The following is a 19,521-nucleotide window of genomic DNA, read 5'->3' as shown; positions in this document are numbered from 1 at the left end:
GAGATACTAATCCATTCCAACTGAATGACAAGGAGTGAAGTGAAAGGATTCACATTCAATACGTGACAGTGAATATCCAGGGAGGGTCAGGAAGGGACATAGGACTGGACATGGGAAGGAATAACATAGACCAAAGTGAAAGAGAGAGAGAGACAGAGAGAGACACACAGAGAGAGACAGAAAAGCTTGGACTTTATGATGGTAATGAGGTTGGCCATTAACTGAGAACTAAATTTGAGATGCAGTGAAAAGGAAAAGGAAAAAAGAATTCCAAGGGGGATAGCTCATCAGAAGATAAAGAAAAAGCCTGCCTTGTTTCCCCAGATCCTCTGTTTCTTAGGTGACATTTATATTTTTACCTCCCAATGGACTTTTGCCCATTTGTAATGGCATCTCAACCAGCACATAGTTCCTGCCAATCCCAGAGCATCCTAGCTCCTTGAGCCTAGCTAATAGCTGATGCTTTACTCCTTGTCTCTTTACTGGTCACTGGAATAGCAACTGAACCATATGCTTGGAATAATTGGCCTGATGTCATTTTAGGTGGCAGTCTTCCATTTCTGTCTTAACTGTAAAACTGACCCTCACCAGAAAACTAACAGCCTAGAGCTGGCTGAATCAGGACCTGTAGGTCCGTGGCAGAGCCCCAGCACTGCTTTCCCTTTCGAGGCTGTGCTCTGAAAGCTTCGATGCAAACCCACCGCAACTTGGCAACAGTGACAGAGTAGGAATTGCTCAAGGAATCTGCTGAGTCACCAAGGAGACTTCACTTTCAGCTGATGCTGAGATGATGCTGTTGAAATAGTTTGACATCCTTGAGAGCAGGTGTTTGCCTTTGATAAGACTACACACTGCACAGTCCCTTGGACTCAGCACCTTGTTGGCCGTATGTAATAAGTAGTCTGCCTTTCATTATAAATGTGACAAGAATACGTCTGGCCAAGTCGCAGGTAGTTGGGTTATTTAACTGTCGTCAATCCCATAATGAGGTAAAGACCACTCACGTGTTCTGGAGAGATGGGAATTCATCAAATACTAAAGCCAAGCCTGAGAGAGTCAGGGGGCAAGGCCAGTGCTTTGGAATAGTGACTATTCCATGAATCCTGACAGATGTCTCTCCCCCCACCAACACTCAAAATATCGTAACAGAGAGGGCTGATTTCTGTATTTAGTTGCAAACAACATGTTCTGGGAAAAGAGAAGAGACTATTGCCTCTACCTGAGGACACTATGCGGGCGGCGGAAGAGGGAGAGAGGGATGTAGATTTGAACTCGATAGGTGAGGGATGAAGGGAACTGTCATTGGATGTACAAAGGCAAAAGCAGCATGGAGGGCTAGAGCGTTGGCCTCTGGGGAGGAGCTGGGGATGAAGGCCTGGATATCCTCTTCCAGAACTGGCCCTGAGATACGCAAAAGCACAGAAGGGATGGTCTATTCCTCCTCTCCTATGAGTTCACAGTGGGCTCACCTCCCTTTGGCTTAGAAGTTGTCCTCCTTTTTAAAAGAGGACAGGAGTGGGGTCTCTAAATTTCCAGAAGCCACATAGGGTCAGCCCTGAAGGCCTAGCAGCTAAACTGTCTACAGAGACCCCTGGTCCATCCTATCCTAGGAAGACAGTGCACTCATGGAAGGGTAAAGCCCTCCCTCCCGGGACACCAGAGGCTCCAAGAAGGAGGCTGCCAGCAAGCCAGAATTTTTCTCTCTCCAGTAAAAGAGATACAAGGGTCTGTCATACAGAGTGAAGTAAGTCAGAAAGAGAAAGACAAATACCGTATGCTAACACATATATATGGAATTTAAGAAAAAAAAATGTCATGAAGAACCTAGGGGTAAGACGGGAATAAAGACACAGACCTACTAGAGAATGGACTTGAGGATATGGGGAGGGGGAAGGGTAAGCTGGGACAAAGTGAGAGAGTGGCATGGACATATCTACACTACCAAACGTAAAATAGATAGCTAGTGGGAAGCAGCCGCATAGCACAGGGAGATCAGCTCGGTGGTTTGTGACCACCTAGAGGGGTGGGATAGGGAGGGTGGGAGGGAGGGAGATGCAAGAGGGAAGAGATATGGGAACATATGTATATGTATAACTGATCCACTGTGATATAAAGCAGAAACTAACACACCATTGTAAAGCAATTATACTCCAATACTGTATTGGACACTTCAGTCCAATCTATATCCCCAGTGGGGACTTATCTGGGTCGCATTTGATCTTCGCAGTCACCCCTTGATCTAGGTGTGACTTTTGCCCCCATTTCACAGGTTACGAAACAGGATAGTTTGTTGGAGGCTATGGGTCTAGTTGCGGTGGGTGTAGGGGTGTCCAGGAGGAGTTTAACCTTAGAGCCTCACAGCTTCTTGGGATCCTGCGGGGAGACCTTAGGCAAGCTCCCTTGCCTCTTGGTGTGGGGGTGGGTGTTCTTATTTCCCTATTTGTAAATTAAAGTGATTGCCCATTTGTGATTCTCCATCCATTCCTGTTCAGACTCATCACTTGAGTAGCATTTAAAAACCACAGATTCTGGGACTCAATCCCAGTGTAAGTTCAATAGGTCTGGGGTGAGTCTCCGTAACCTGCATCTTTTAACAAGTAGAGGCATCAACAGATCTGCCTGAGAAACTCAGACCAGTGCTTCGCAAAGTTTACGCTGCATCAGGATCTTCTGGGGAGCTTGTTGAAACACATTCCTGAGCTCCTGTGAGATCCTGATTCCGTAAGGCTAGAGTGTGGCCAGGTGCATTTCTCAAGAGCTGATGCCAATGCTGCTGGTGACCACCTTTCTTCATTGAACAAAACTACTCTAAGGACTTTACAAATATTAACTAATTTTATCCTTATAACAGCCATAGGAGGCAGCTACAGTCATCCCCATTTCAAAGGAAACTGTCTCCACAGAGACATCAAGCAATTGGCCTCAAGACACACAGCTCTTAGCAGAGCCTGGATGACCCACCAAGCAGTTGGCACGTGACTCCCCTCCCCTCCGCTCCCCCCGCCCCAGGCATTGCTTCTCCGCTCTTGTTCTACTCAGCTTCCACTACCCCAGCCCATCTCAGCACTTCCCGGGGCTGCTCCACTCCAGTCCCGCTCCCCGATGCCCCACCCTATCGCTTTGTGACCCTCCCTCACTGCTCCTGGGACAGATCAGCGCCGACAGCCCCTTTCCAGGTCCGACCCGGCACACCAGCAGAGCCGGAAAGAACCTCGCCCAGCCCTAGAGCAGCTAGTACTCGCTGCGGGCAAAAGCCTCTTCAGGGCGGATGGAGTTCCCCGTGCGGCCTGCAGATGGCGCCAGAGGATCAGCCTGGGGAACAGGGAGGGGGAAGGAGGCGGGGGAAAGCGGAGGTGGGTGAGAATTGACAGTCATGACGGCCAATGGCAGCATGGTGTGATTTGCCCAACTTCGTGCTCTGGCCCCCAAGAGCTTCCCACCCCTTTAGGGGGCTGCAATTGTGGCAGGGAACGGAGAGGTGGAGGTGCCGCCTGCTGCGTCACGTGGTCCCTGAGTGTACCCCTGTTAGTCCAAGGTTGCAATAGCTCATGGGGGCTCAACCTTTACCCCCCCCCAACTTATCTTCCTCTCGGTTCACTGAGGCTCATCTCACCAGTCTCTGGCAAACTTGTGTCTCCATCACTCTGGGTCCTTGTAGTTTTGGTAAAAGGCATTACTGTCGCTTTGTAGTATAGTCTGAAGTCAGGGAGTCTGATTCCTCTGCTACCTGTCATTGTCTTAGCGGCTATTTCCCCGCACAAACAGTGCAGAGCGGGCTGCTTGGCGGGTGGGGATGAGGGGAGCAGAGTGAGGGATGAAAGGTGGGAACCACCTCCTAAATGCCAGGCATTGTGTTTTGGTATTTGCCACAGGATTGTCTCATTTCATCATCTTTGTCTTTAATCCATTTCCTGTTTCACAGATGAGGGAACAAGGTGAATAAATTGCCCGTGGGCAACCCTTGGGTGATCTTGACTCCTGTCAGCCGCCAACGCCCAAGGTCTTTTTATTGTGCCAAGGCTGCCTTTGCAGCGTTTCAGTGCATGCAGTTCCGGTAAATCACCTCTCCCCACATAGATTCACCCTTCCGACCATCTATTCATTTATTAGGGACCCGTCTGCAAGGCATAGGCCTAGTTGCTATTAAAAATACAAAAAAAAAAAAGAAAAAAAAGAACTCTGCTATGAAGTAGAGGAGATAAAAAAGATATATACAGGAGAGTTAAAAATATATATACACGGAATAGTGATACCTATTTTGTTCCAGATAATATGATGGCGTCTGAAGACAGACATGGATAAAATCTACGCTTGCCTTTCAGGAGGCCTTAGGCAGGAGTAATCTCTGAACTTTTAATTTCCCACCCCTACAATTTTTAACTAACTGAGCATCCACTCCATATATATTATTTATGTTATATATGTATATATTATTTTGTAATTGATACATTAAATGTTAGCTCACTTAATTTCTTATTTTGGGGGTAAAATTATAAATGGAGGTGGAAGTATTTTTTTCATTCACTCCAGTGGAGCATCTTGGGCGCTTCCTGGAGAGGTTCCTTGATCTGGAACCCCCAGGCCTGGTACATGCCTGACTCTCTCCCTTCTTTCTTTAGATCTCTGTTAAATGCCAGGTTTCCAGAGAGGCCTTCCCTGACCACTCCTTATAAAATATTTTTCTCTCCTCCTCTGTCATCTTCTGTCCCCTTATCCCAATATTTCATATACTACATTTCACTGTATAGTAAATATCATTATTTTTTGTTAGTTTAGTTTTTGTCTCCTTGCACTAGAATGTAAGCTTCAAAGAACAACAGGGTCCTACTGTATAGCACAGGGAACTATATTCAATATCCTGTGATAAACCATAATGAATAAGAATATGAAAAAGAATATATATATGTATAACTGAGTCACTTTGCTGTACAGTGGAAATTAACACAACATTGTAAATCAACTATACTTCAATAAAATTAAAAAAAAATAATGAAAGCTTCAAGAGGGGCAGGAAGGAGTCCTGAACACTGGGGGCTTTGAGACAAAAGCAACAAAGCCAGAAGGTTGGGGATAGAGGGAGAAAGCCTTACCCAGTGCATCCTGAAACCCCCCTGGGCTGGGGTAGGAGTAGAGGGAATATGGCGACTGTTTATTCACGCCTCTCCTAATTGCTGCATTCTTGCAATGCTAAGGGCCAGTATCACCCAGCCCTTCCCTCTCCCCCAGTTATCTATAGTCTCCCCTTCTTCTCTCTGATTTTTAGTGAGGAATTGCACATTTTCAGTCCTCACCCCCCACAGGTAGCAAAGGTAAAGGTCTGATACACAAAGACTCTGCTGTTTGTTTCTCTCAGCATCTTCTCACTTAAGACGTTTGTGGTTGTAGAAAGTGTTCTGGCCTAGGAGCCAGAAGACCTCATCTCTGTAACTGGATTTGCCCCTGAAGAAAAGAGTAAAGGGGATGGTTGAACACCCTATTCCCACACTATCTGACTTCCATCCCATACACAGGAGCCAAGGACACCTAGGAGTTGATCTTGGATTGAGCTTCTTACCCAAACTGTGTCCTGAACTAATGAGAAATGAGGAATCCTGCATGGTTGCCTGTTTCTGTGTAATGTAAGGAGAACATGGTGAGAAACCTACACAGAGTGTAGAGATTTTTATTATGATTTATAATCATTGGGTCCCAGCTGCACCAAGGATGAGAAGCAGTCACACACCCCTGAAGACCCAGGGAGGACAGCACGGTATAAAGTGGAGTGCACCGACATGCACTAGGTTCCCTGTACTGACATGGTGCACACCCATGCCAGCCTCACCTCTGGCCAGCTCTTTGCACTCTTACACCATTTTATAAACTTGAAGTTGGGTTAAACTCTATTTTATCCTATGATTTTCATTGTTACTCCCTATCTGAGCCCCCCCCATTACTAGTCACCCGCTTCTTACTAGCTACGTGACCTGAACAGGTTACCTTATTTTTTGAGCCTCAATTTCCTTTCGTTTAGAATGGAAAAAAAAAAATTGGTTATTCTAAAACCAATGGGGTCACAGGGTCAAAGAAAGATATTGTGGATTTGGAAGACTTCAGAAATTATATCACTAACATACTAATACATAGAAAATATTAGAGTAAGAATTCTAACCAAACATCAAATAAATAGGAGCAGAGACCTCAGTTAGGAGCAGAAGAAAAGGAGAGCAAACAGTGGTGAGCAGAAGAGTCTGGCAAATTTTATCTATATAGTTAAATCTAAACGGACAGTGATAGACACTCTGGGAATGTGTAATAAAAGTTTTAAAAAAGCATTCTTTAAGTGGAAGTGACTCACTGCAAGGGAAATTCTATAATATCTGGAGCTGAAACATTCAGGGTTTGGCTCAGGGGGACCACAGGTAGAGGAGTAGCGCATTTTGTCTCACGCGTCATACTCTTCTGGATGTGGGGAGGGAGATGAATGGGGAAATGAATCTTTTGGAGAGATGTCATCTTACTGGGATGCAAGTGGAAGCAGAGGGAGAGTAACTGGTACTTTGCCCATCTATAATATAAGCAAATTTTTGTTCAGCTCTGAGCACTAGGAAAAATACTATTGACTGAATAAAAAGCTAATAAGAGAATGTGATGAATAAGCAAATCATAAGATTCCTTAGTGGAGGTAATATCTGTTGCTTTTCTATACACTAATAATGAACCATGAGAAAGGGAAAACAATAAAACAATCCCATTTAAAATTGCATCCAAAAAAATAAAATAACCTAAGAATAAACTTAACCAAGGAGCTGAAAGACTTATACTCTGAAAACTATAAAACATTTATGAAGGACACTGAAGATGATATGAAGACATGGAAATCTATCATGTATTCTTGGATTGGAAGAATTAATATTGTTAAAATGTCCATACTACCCAAAGCAATCTACAGATTTAAAATGCAACCCCTATGAAAATACCCAGGACATTTTTCACAAAACCAGAACAAATAATCCTAAAATTTATATGGAACCACAAAAGACCTGGAATCACCAAGAAAATCTTGAGAAAAAAAGAACAAAACTGGAAGTATCACACTCTCTGACTTCAGACTATACTACAAGCCTACAGTAATCAAAACAGTATGGTACTGGCACAAAAAAATAGACATATAGATTAATGAAATGGAATAGAGAGCCCAGAAGTAAACCCACACACTCATGGTCAATTAATCTAAGATAAAGGAAGAAAAATACTATTGATTAAATAAAAAGCTAATAAGGGAATATGATGGATAAGTGAATTCATAAGATTCCATAGTGGAGGCAATATCCCCAGTAAAAAACAGCCCTTATCTTTTGAATAGACACAGGGTACAATCTTCAAAAGAGAAAAAGCATATACAGGGGAAATAAATTAATTTTCACCCCATTCTCAAGACACTACCTTTCCTGGGATAATTGATGACTATACAAGCATAATAACTCCTTTTCAACATATTTCACAGAAGCTGAGCAGTTCAGTGTTCATACATAAGAAGACTGGCTGATCTGGCAGGAAATGAAAATTTTACCTTAGATATATTTCTCATGAATAGTTTTTTAGGTGGTCAGTGAGTATGCTCAAAATGGGATTCACAAGCCTCTATAATACATGAGTTTGGGACACAGAAAGCTAAAGATTTGGACTAAGTTTAGATGAGATCAGGAGCCAAAGAGGCTAGCAGAGGTGTGTGTGTGTGTGTGTGTGTGTGTGTGTGTGTGTGTGTGTGTGTTCATATAGGGACAGGTGGGTAGCTGTTAGGCTGCTAGTGAGGTGCCATGATCTCCAGGTCCTGGAGTAGGTCCCTGGGAAGACAGACTCTTCTAAAAAGTTGGTGCCCTTACCATTTTAAAATATTTTTATTATTAGTCCTGGGCATCATTGTTCAAATTTTAAAAATATCTCGCACAGGCTACTATTCCCATGGTGACAAGGCAAGGCTTGGTTGCCAAGAGCTTCTGTTGGACTGTCCCTAATTTTTCTTTGTGAGAACAGGTGTTTCTTCAGGGTAAGGAAGGGAGGTGGGAAGGTCCCTAGTAACCTACTCCCTCTCCCTGTTCAAAGGACTCTAAAAGAGCACAGCAGAGACAGTCCACTGGGATCAACTTTAGTGCTTCCCATACTCCTGAGCTGAGGCTTTCCCTGAAGGTAAAAGAAAAGACTGTTCACTGGGTCATGGGAAGATTCATATGTAAAGCCTAAGACTCAGGTACTATTTCAGGGGAGTTTGTATCCACGGTAAAGTAGGATTGACCCAGGTTCATCTGACTGCAAGGGCAACAGTATAAGGCAAATATGAAGGAACTGATATGATGTGGAGGGTGGGACCAGCCTGAGAGAAAGAATGGAAAGTTAGGTGGAGAGGGTGAACCAAACACGTGTCTGTCTTCTTCAAACCAATAACTATATGAAATAATGGAAAAAATAAAAAGAAACAAAAACAGAATAAATCTGCCCCAATAAGGTACTGTCATGGAGCCTGAAATTTTGAGCAGACAGATGAACACCAGATTGAAACACTTATGGGAGCAGACTGCTGTGAAGATAGGAACTGTAAAAAAAACTTGAAGTTTGGGCATGATGGAAGTTGGGTGGGAGATGCCCTAGGATATCTAGTCAATCCCTGTCTCTCCTCCATCCTCACATCTCTGTTTCTCCTAAGCAACATTTATCCACAGGCAAAAGTGATGAGTGTCAGCACAAAGTTAGAGATACAAATCTTACCCAATAGGTAGTTGATGAGCACAAGAAGGGACCAGAAATAAGACTTAGAGACAAGTTTCCAGTGCCCCCCATGTGGACGCACAACCCTCGCCTCCCTCAGGGTCCCTGTAGGCCAGCTATCATGAACAGACAAACAGATGAACAGTTCTCAAACACAGAAGTAGAAAACCAGAAATCACAAAAAATTCAAGTTATAATGGTATTGTATAAATCCAACTGACATTATGTGGAGTTTCGTGTTGAAAATAAGTCTGCAACAAAAGAATATGACACACATCTTAAAGTATGCGTATTGCTCAATAAATTTCACGATAATTTAGCATAAATGTTCATTTGTTCACATGAAAATAATAAGTATTATCTCAGGGTACACAGATTGAGCATTTATAAGCCAAGCTTAAAACAAAGTGTATGCTACAAGATGGAAGAAGTTGAGGCCCCCTAAGAAATCATACTAGCTGCCCTCTCTTCCTTACTAATTCTATTTTGCAAGCTGGCTAGGTAGGACCCAAAATCCAAAAGCACAGAATGACAGATAATAGGAGCTAAGGAAGAAAATAAAAATGGACAGATGCCCAGAGTTTATTGTGTCAGATAATCTTTCTTTCTAATAATAGAAGTCGAGTAAAAAGACTGAACAAACAAAATCTACTTGAAAGGGCATTTAAAGCCATAGTTAGAAGTGTCAGCTGGTGAAAACAGAAGGAATGGGTGTGTGTGCGTGGGCCAACTAATGGGATACAAGCAGTTGTATTATCAGTCTGTTATAAGAGTGTAACGTAATTAGTCTGCACCCCCAGTGCCTAGCGCAAAAGAGGGATTTGGGGAACTAGGAAATGTTTGGAATATGCACACGGCGGACCATGATGTGATAATCAGAGGACACGGAAATATTTCTGAGAAAGTAGTAGAAGAAAGGGAAAGGATTGTTTCCCAAAAGATGACTTAGGAGAATAGCATTGAAAGGGTAAATAACAAAGAAAAATAAAGTATTTTGAAATTTTGCCAGGTACCTGTCCTTTCTCAGTTCACTGAACACCTTTCCACCTTAAGGATGTGTAAGTAAGTATACACATACTTAACTTTGTCTTTAAGTATTAAAACAAGGAAAAAGGAAGGACAAAACAGATGTATGTTTGAGGAAGGAGTAGGCAGTGGTAAGCAGTTATGGTAAACTGGCTGAACTGGGCTGGACTTTATTGTTTAAAGTTTCCAGATCTGCTAAAATTAAACTCTTGGCCCGTAAAATAGTTGCAGGGGTATGTGGGGTGGGCAACAGAGAAGGGTCTTGAGTTAATGCCTAGGTTGCATTTCTTCTCTTTCTGAGGGTTATAGAAGCAAGGGTTAACAGCCAGGTTTTATAATCAGGTAGGCTTTGTTTAGAATTCTGGTTCTTCTTTAAGCCTGAGTTATCACATCTTAAAATGGACAATAACGGAACTTTCTTTACAGAAGTATAATGATGACTAAAACAGATAATGCATGAGACGTGCTCCTTACAGCGCCTAGAACATGAACTTTCTATAAATATTCCATGTTGTTATTTATTTTTATCTGTCAGGGTTGTCAGGGGAGTTTGGATCAGGTGATAAGGAGCGTAGCTTCAAAGTTAATACAAATGGACTCTACGAGAAACCTACCTCTTTTTGGGTGAGATCCAAACCAACTCAGGAATTCAAAAAAAAAAAAATCAGATTGGAACCTTGTCTGAGGCATCCAGTCCAAATGATGGAGAAGAAGGGTGAGAATAGATTTTGGGCACTTCTGTCTACCTCCTATCTTCAGGAGTTAAAATAGCAGAGGGTAGAGATCCTTGGGGTGTGTTGGAGAGGAGGGACATCTTGGGATAGATTGGTTTGGGGTCTCACACCTATGAGTGGCTACTTTGGGATATGATTTGAGGGACTGTGGTTGAATTTGGGTATAGGATGACTGAGCTAAGATATGAGGGAAAACCTGTGCAAGATATATGGCAGAATGATCTAGAATCAAAAAATTCTTCATCTGTATATCATATGGTTCTTGGTTGGGAACTTTTCTTTGCAGAGAAAATATGGGTTTCAAAACGTCTTTGCTAGAGGTCTCCCATGAAGGGCTGGTGAACAGTAACTGGAAATTTGGTCTGAATGATGGACTCTGAGTCACGTCCAGTGCTGCATCCAGCATTTACTGACCTACTGTGCCCACTCCATTTTCTGGAGTGTGACGGAGCAGCCCTGAGAAGTGAGAATGCCTTTTGCCCACCCTGATCTCCACCACTATGGTTTCGCAAGAGCAGGTCACAGGACACATGGCGAAATCCTTCGCTGAGCAAACGCATTTCATTTTATGGACACGTGGCAGAGCAAAATGAACAAACCCTGAAAAATCAACAAACACTCAGGTTTCCGAGTTGCTTCCTGCGGCCGGCATCAGTGGCAATGTACTCCTGCTCAGCTTAGCCCCATCAGTGACCCCAAATCATCCTAGTCTGCTGGAGTCAAGGGATATTTGTCACACATCTTCTGTCATACCTACCCCTTTCTTTTGTCTGATAAGTTAATGAGACTTATGTGAAGGTCAAAGCTTAGAACTTATTAAGACATCTTTAGACGTTTGAACTCAACAGACCTCAGAAGCTATCCAGTCTAATTTCCTCAGGTTTTCCACTGGTTCTCTACGCCTACTCTTACCCCATCCGTGAAAACACCTCACTACACCTCCATTCCTGCAGCGTTCAGATATGAACTTAAGAATGACTCCCAAAGGGAAATTTTCCATGACTCATCCGCCACTAATACCCTAGCTAGATCCATTTCTCCTGATGCATGTTCTCTTAAAACTCTGTATATCTCCTTCACACAACTCATCCCAAATGCAGTTAAATATTTGTACAGTTATTTGTAAGATGCATGCCTCCTCCTCGACACTGGAAAGTAGATTCCATGAAGTCAAAGAACATATTGAAATGTTAGTCCCTAGCTAGGGGCTTGTCAGTCAATACCCACTTGATGGATGAATAATGAATGAATGTAAATAATGAATAAATAAATAATAAATGAATGAATGAAACTTTATAGAGTAGTTGTGAAGATAAAGTAAAAAAAGAATACATCCTAACATGCACAGTGTCTGGTGTATATTAGAAGCTTATGAAATAATATTAGATCCCTTGGTAGCTAACCCTTGAAGGAAAAGCATTAACATTTTGTATTCAATGTTTTTATACTTACTGTTATGACATATATATTTCCCATACTATTTTTTAACTTAATTAATTTATTATTTTTTAACATTTTTATTTATTTTTGGTTGTGTTGGGTCTTTGTTGCTGCACCTGGGCTTTCTCTAGTTGTGGCGAGTGGGGGCTACTCTTCATTGTGGTGCACGGGCTTCTCACTGCGGTGGCTTCTCTTGTTGTGGAGCACGGGCTCTAGGCGCGTGGGCTTCAGTAGTTGTGGCACATGGGCTCAGTAGGTGTGGCTCGTGGGCTCTAGGGCACAGGGTCAGTAGTTGTGGCTCACGGGCTTAGTTGCTCCGCGGCATGTGGGATCTTCCCGGACCAGGGCACAAACCCGTGTCCCCTGCATCGGCAGGCAGATTCTTAACCTCTGCGCCACCAGGGAAGCCCTCCCATACTATCAAAGTCTTTTGATAAACACAATTTAAATGATTCCATGATATAGTCACATGGTATATTAGTTTGGGTGCTTTTGGCTTAAAGTAAGAAAAAAAAAAAAAGCCCTGATTCAAAATGGCTGTAGTAATAAGGAAATTTGGTATCTCAACAAATTGAGAGTCCAAATGTGGACCAGGCTTGAGGTTAGTGCCTATCAGCAAGCCCTTGATGTCATCAAGGAACCAGGTTCTTTTTCCTTCTGTGATCACCACTGGTTTCATCCAAGGTTTGTTCTCTTTATGATTGATTTGGCTGCCAGTACAGGGTCTTATTAACGTGCAAGAGATACACAGAGAGAAGTTCCAACCAGACTTACACTTTCCAGGAGAATGTCACGCTCTGATGGCTCAGACCAGTGGTTCCTTAATAATTACGAATATGAATTCTTAAATTATCATATTTTATCTTGAATTAATATTACTCCATTTCACATACAATGTAATAACAACATAATTTCATTTACCTCCTCCCTTTGTGCTATCGTTAAATAATTTTCTGCTACATTTGCTGTAACTCTGTGGTATACAGTTATTATATTTGGATTTAAAATAGTCAATTGTTTTGAAGGAATTTAAGAAAAGAAACATAGGTTTAAACCACTTAATATTTTTAATGGTCTCCCTTTCTAACTGCAGTTCCAAAAATGTCATTGAATTTAATTCCCTTTTGGCCTACAGACTTTTTTTTCTTGTAGGACAGATGTGCCTTGTTTATCTGAAAATGTTTATATTTTGCCTCCATTTTGAAAGGATGTTTTGCTTGATACGGAATTTTAGGTTGAGAGTTATTTTTCTTCCAGCATTTTAAAAATGTTATTTTATTGTAATAGGAAAGAACCTTTGTATTCTATTACAAGTTAATCACTAAAGGGATGTTGCCTATAAGCTTAAGTTACACATAATGGCCTATCTCTGGGAACCCTGCTTCTCAGGTAATGAACATTAAGCTAAAATACCTTTGTTAAGCTCACAAGAAACATCCTGACCAGGCCCACCTGTGAATGACTGCAGGGAGGAAGAAATTAACACCTCCCTTCCAGAGGCTGATGGGAACCAGGAAGTGTATGACTTTACTCCTTCCCCTTTTAGGATAAAAGAAGCCTGAATTCTAACTCAGGCAAGATGGTTCTTTGGGACATGAGTCCACCATCTTTTTGGTCTGCTGGCTTTCTGAACAGCTGCTGTTCCTTGCCCCACCAACTCGTCTCTCGATTCATTGGCCTATTGTGCCGTAAACAGTCCGAGCTTGGACTTGGTAACAAATTTGAGGGAGCCAGCCAGGGGCCTTGCTGCTTGTGGCCAGCTGCCCCACACGCCGTGCCCCACCCCCCCACCGCCCTTGGGGGACTTTTCGGGCAAGGCCCTAGCAGCTACCGAGACCACTTGTCCTGAGGCTCTGCCTCCAAAATTCCCCAAAGCAGCGCTCGGCAGTCGGAGCAAGGAATTGACATCTGGGAGATGACAGGCTCCATACAGTAGGGTAAGTCGCTCTGGTGTGGATAGCTGGAAACTCTATTTGGGGCTTTTTCTCTGGAATAAGCTAATTTATTTTGTATTTGAGAGGGATGCCCTACTGGAGAGAGAAAAGAGTTGTTGGACTTTTACCCAATTTGTGAACCGGTTGTTTGTTTCTTTGGATGCTAGCATTTGTGTGTGCCATTTGTGTTTTGTTTGTCTTGAATTTCTGTCTTTAAAAGTGGATTTTTATCCACTTTCTATCTATAAAGAAAATCCTCTGAGGCACATTTTGGATAAGTGATCTGATTACAGCCATGAACCCATGACTGAGAGGAAAATGATATTTTAGAGTAACAATGTGTGGCCACAGTACCCGTTAGGATCTCCAAAAGGGGTTTAGGCAGGGTAATCTTGGGACCCTGTGCACCATGTACCGTCAGCCTTGCTGTGTTAATTACATAGCTTGTGGTCCCCTGTGTTGTTGGTACACGTAAAACCCCAAGACCAAACTTGGGGGTTTATCTAGGATTTTCTCTGTGTCTTTTGGGGTTTTTCATTTCATTTTGTTTGGTACTGTTTCTCCATTTACAGCCAAATCAATTTTGTGATATTTAAAACTTTTACTGGTGTCAAATGGAGGAAAGGAATAGAAAGGGAAAAAAAAAGACCTATCTGTGGGACATTCCCAGGGAGAAGAGAAAGGTTCAACTTGGTTTCTAAAATCACCAAAAGCCCCAGCCCAGAATTCAGCCCAGTTGCTTGATGCCAAGGCAAAAAGTCATCCTTTTAATGGTTAGAGATGATCAAATCCTATTTATGGTTTTACAGTGGCTCTTTGAATGATTCTATAGCTATTTTGTGAAGAAGCAGGGAAGAATGATGAAATCCTTTATGGGTAAGCATTTGTGCTATTATATCAAGGAAAATAAGAAAAGGAAGAGAAAAAGAGTGAGGATATGTTCCTTCAAATCTTAAAATCTTAACTCCTCCAACTGAGCTAGCTGTCCCAGCCACTCTGGTTGTTATGCCAATATATCCACCCCTTCCACCACCTTCCGTTCCTATCCAGCCCCAATTCCTGACACTGGGGCCCAGAACTTCCTCTCCTTCTAGGGATCAATTAGAAAATCCTATGTTAGTTTCTGGGGCACAGGGACTTGGTCTGGTATCATCTTCTAAGACCCAGCAGGGCAGCCAGTTTGGGCCAGGAGCCACTCCCAGGGCAGGGCAATTTCCATTGCTGTTATCACACATAGGGGGCTAAATGCAACTGACCAGACAGTTGGGTTTCTCAGACTTCTTTAACTGGAAAGACCACAACCCTTCTTACAGGGAGGATCTTCTACACCCGAAGCCCATTTGGCAGTACCCACAGCTGAACCAAATTGGGACCATGATAAAGGAAGAATGCCCTTATTAGAGCATTACTTATTAGTGCATCTTGGCAGGGCTTTGAAAATGGAAACCAAAGCAAATGAGTTTAAACAATGTTCAAGAAATTCAGCAAAACAAAGGAAGACTTCTCTGAACTTTTGGAAAGGATTTATCAGGACTACAGATGCCATACTAATACAGATCCCAAAGCCCCTGAAAATATTAGAATGGTAAACTTGACTTTTTTTTGAGCTAAGTACCTAAGATATGAAGAGAAGGTTGCAAAGATTAGATGGTGCCTTTAGAATGAACCCTTCTCAACTGGTAGGTGTTGCTTTTAAAGTGTGCAACAGGGAACAACAGAACGCCACTTTCCTGGCAGCGGCTTTGAATACCTAAAAGGCAAGTAACCCAAAGAGAGGTAAGCCACTATTGGGGAAGGAATAATGCACTTACTGTAAGGAAGACCATCGGAAAACAGAAGAAAAATGATAAAAGGTGAGAGCTTCTCATATGGTAGAAAGAGAGGAACACAGTGATGAATGAAGAAGCCCAGAGGCTCCCTTGGACTTGAGGCATCTAATTCCCCACAGGAGCCCCCAGTAAAATTGACAGTGGGGAATGAGCTGATGAACTTTCTGATAGACCTCACCCTGAAGTTTTTCACCAGAACCGCTTGACATCAGAGTTTCACCAGACCACACTTTAAGCCTACAGATGGCGCTCATGAAAATCCCAGGAAAGGAGACGGAGCTCTCCCCCCACCCCCTGCCCCCAGGTCTACAAAAAGATAAGACCAGAAGTGTGTGCTGTCAGCACCCCAGGGAAGGCCGAAAACACATGGCCAGTACGAAAACCATTAAAAAGGGATGCTGGGACACCTAATCTAAAACAATATACTCTAGGCAAGAGGATCACTTCTCCCACAGATTGACTTGTCAAAATACAAACCAGTGTATTCAGAAAAGGACAGAGAGGGCCAAAGAGTGGTGTTTCACTTGGATCACACCTCATCTGGCTGGAAATGTAGTGCACAGCTGTTTTGATCCCTGAGGCACTCTTGGACACTGTGCTGTAGCACATTCAAAATAGTGCCCATTATGGGGGAGATGCCAAATTACAATGGATTCAAAAGTATATAATGGGGCCTTACCTACACAACACCATCCAGCAAGTCAATCAGAATTGCATGATTTGTGCTAAAAATAAACCCAAAGACTGCTGTTGGACGTCCCCAGATGAGGACCCAACATAGGAACCTGTGCCACTGAGGACTGGACTCAAATGCCTTGAGCTGCAGGAAATTTCAGATACCTGCCAGTATTTGTGGATACTTTTTCAGGATGGGTGGAAGCATATCCCACCTGGACAGAAAGTCTCTGAAGAGGATGCCTGGGTCTTGAACAAACTGAAAGCTGAACGTGAGTGTGGTATCACCATTGATATCTCCCTGTGGAAATTCGAGACCAGCAAGTACTATGTGACCATCACTGATGCTCCAGGACACAGAGACTTTATCTAAAAAAATGCTGACCCAGGCTGACTATGCTATCCTGATTGTGGCTGCTGGTGTTGGTGAATTTGAAGCAGGTATCGCCAAGAATGGACAGACCCGTGAGCATGCCCTTCTGGCTTATACTCTGGGTGTGAAACAGCTAGTTGTTGGAGCTAAAACAACAGATTCCACTGAGCCACCCTACAGCCAGAAGAGCTATGAGGAGGTTGCTAAGTAAGTCAGCACCTACGAAAATTGGCTACAACCCTGACATAGTAGCATTTGTACCAATGTCTGGCTGGAACAGTGAAAACATGCTGGAGCCAAGTGCTAGCATGCCTTGGGTCAAGGGATGGACAGTCAGCCCTGGAGATGGCAATTCCAGTAGCACCATGCTGCTTGAAGCTCTGGATTGCATCCTGCCACCAGTTCATCCAACTGACAAGTCCTTGTGTCTGCCCCTCCAGGACATCTACAAAATTGGTATTGGTACTGTCCCTCTGGGTTGAGGGGAGACTGGTGTTCTCCAACCTGTCATGGTGGTCACCTTTGCTCCAGTCAACATTCCAACTAAAGTAAAGTCTGTTGAAATGCACCATGAAGCTTTGAGTAAAGCCCTTCGTGTGGGCTTTGCCGTCAAGAACGTGTCTGTCAAAGATGTTCATCATGGCAATGTGGTTGGTGACAGCAAAAATGACCCACTGATGGAAGCAGGTGGCTTCCAGCTCAAGTGATTATCTTGAACCATATCAGTGCTGGATATTCACCTGTGCTGGATTGTCACACAGCTCACATTGCTTGCAAGTTTGCTGAGCTGAAGGAGAAGATTGATCATCGTTCTGGGAAAAAGCTGGAAGAGAGCCCCAAATTCTTGAAATCTGGTGACGCTGCTATCGTTGATATGGTGCCTGGCAAGCCCATGTGTGTTGAGACCTTCTCTATCCTCCTCTGGTCATTTTGGTGTTTGTGACATGAGACAGATGGTTGCTGTGGCTATCATCAAAGCAGTGGACAAGAAGGCAGCTGGAGTTGGCAAGGTCACCAAGTCTGCCCCAAAAGCTCAGAGGGCTAAGTGAATATTATCCCCAGTATCTGCCACCCCAGTCTTAATCAGTGGTGGAAGAATGGTCTCAGAACTGTTTGTCTCAATTAGCCATTAAAATTTAATAGTAAAAGACTGGTGAATGATTAACAATGCATGATAAAACTTGCAAAAGGAAAGGAGAATGCTTTGTGGACCACTTGTTTTGTGTGTAGTAGTTTTTAAAATCAGCACTTTAGAAAAACACACACATAAATAAAAAATCAGTACTTTTTAATTGGTTAAAGCCCTCCTGAAGGAAATTGTCCCCTGATTTGGATTAAGGCATTGGAACAACATTCATCCTGGAGACCACAATCAACAGGAAAAACTGAGAAAATGAATATTAATTTAACTTGGGATACAGCCTTGTCAGCTGCCCTGCTATGGATCAGTGGCTCCCAGAAGCAGGCTTAAATTAAGCCCCTTTGAAATATTGTATGATAGGCCATTCCAGGTGTCTGCCTGGGTGGGAGAATCCATAAATGCTCTAAAAGAACTAGCAGTTGCCAAATATGGTAGAACATTGAGCACTAAACTCTGATCGTGAGGCCTGCCTATCCAACTGAAGTAAATGGTAATTTCATTGTAGCTGGAGAAGCATCAACCTATTTGTTTATTTTTGTCCAAATAAATAGCATAGGAATTTAGTATATGTATTGGGAACTGGAACAAAAACTCCAAGTTCAATTACAAATTAGACAGCAAAATGCTAAGGGGTTTCATCAGATTCAAATAGTTGTAGATAAAAAAGGAAAGAGAATTTTACTACTGACTAAAGATTCTAAGGAATATTCATCGCCCCCATTCAGCAGAAAGTAGCCAGAGTGGTCTTCATCCCTTTCCCCACAAGACAGTGGAATATGGACACTGACAGTGGGGAACTGTGATAGGGAACAACCTTTGTATTCTATTATAAGTTAATCACAAAAGAGATGTTGCCTATAAGCTTAAATTATACATCATGGCCCATCTCTGGGAACCCTGCCTCCCAGATAATAAGCATGAAGCTAAAATACCTTTGTTTAGCTCACAGGAAACATCCTGACCAGGCCCACCTGTGAATGACTGCAGGGAGGAAGAAATTAACACATCCTCTCCAGAGACTGACTGGAACCAGGAAATGTTTGGCTTTAGTCCCTCTCCTTTTAGTATAAAAGAAGCCTGAATTCTAACTCAGGCAAGATGGTTCTTTGGGACACAAGTCCACTATTTTTTGGTTTGTTGGCTTTCCAAATAAAGTTACTATTCCTCACCCCAACAACTTGTCTCTCGATTTATTGCCCTATCGTGCTGTGAGCAATACGAGCTTGGACATGGTAACATTATCTTCTAGGCCTTACTCTATAATTTCTGAAAGTCAGCCATTATTTGTATTTTTATTCCCTTATGTAGAAAATGTAGAAAATGTAAAATGTTACTTTTAAGGTTATCTCTTTAAATGGGTTTCTCAGTAGTTTAAATATATGCCCGGGTGTGGTGTTCCTTCTGTTTATTCTGTTTGAGGTTTACTGAGCTTATTCTAAGGGGGAGAATTCTAAACCCTTTAGTTTTTCCAAGTAATTTCTTTACTTATGGTAAAAAAAAAAAAAAGAGCTCTGATTTATACATCAAATCTAAACAATAGTTGTCCCTTGCTTTTGCTGCAGGTATTTATGAAAGGGGAGAGAAGGAAATAGGTATTTCTTGTAGTGATCCACCTGCCTCCCAGTTC

General features: G+C 42.7%; 1 pseudogene; it reads left to right on the top strand.

Annotated features, from left to right (window-relative positions):
• Nucleotides 1-1,230: 1,230 nt before the first annotated feature.
• Nucleotides 1,231-17,802, top strand: LOC114887616 (annotated as a pseudogene).
• The last annotated feature ends 1,719 nt before the right edge of the window (nucleotides 17,803-19,521 follow it).

Source organism: Monodon monoceros, unplaced genomic scaffold, assembly GCF_005190385.1.
Source record: "Monodon monoceros isolate NGI ecotype Baffin Bay Population unplaced genomic scaffold, NGI_Narwhal_1 Super_Scaffold_7, whole genome shotgun sequence".
Taxonomy (NCBI): domain Eukaryota; kingdom Metazoa; phylum Chordata; class Mammalia; order Artiodactyla; family Monodontidae; genus Monodon; species Monodon monoceros.
This window is presented reverse-complemented; position numbering and strand designations above follow the sequence as displayed.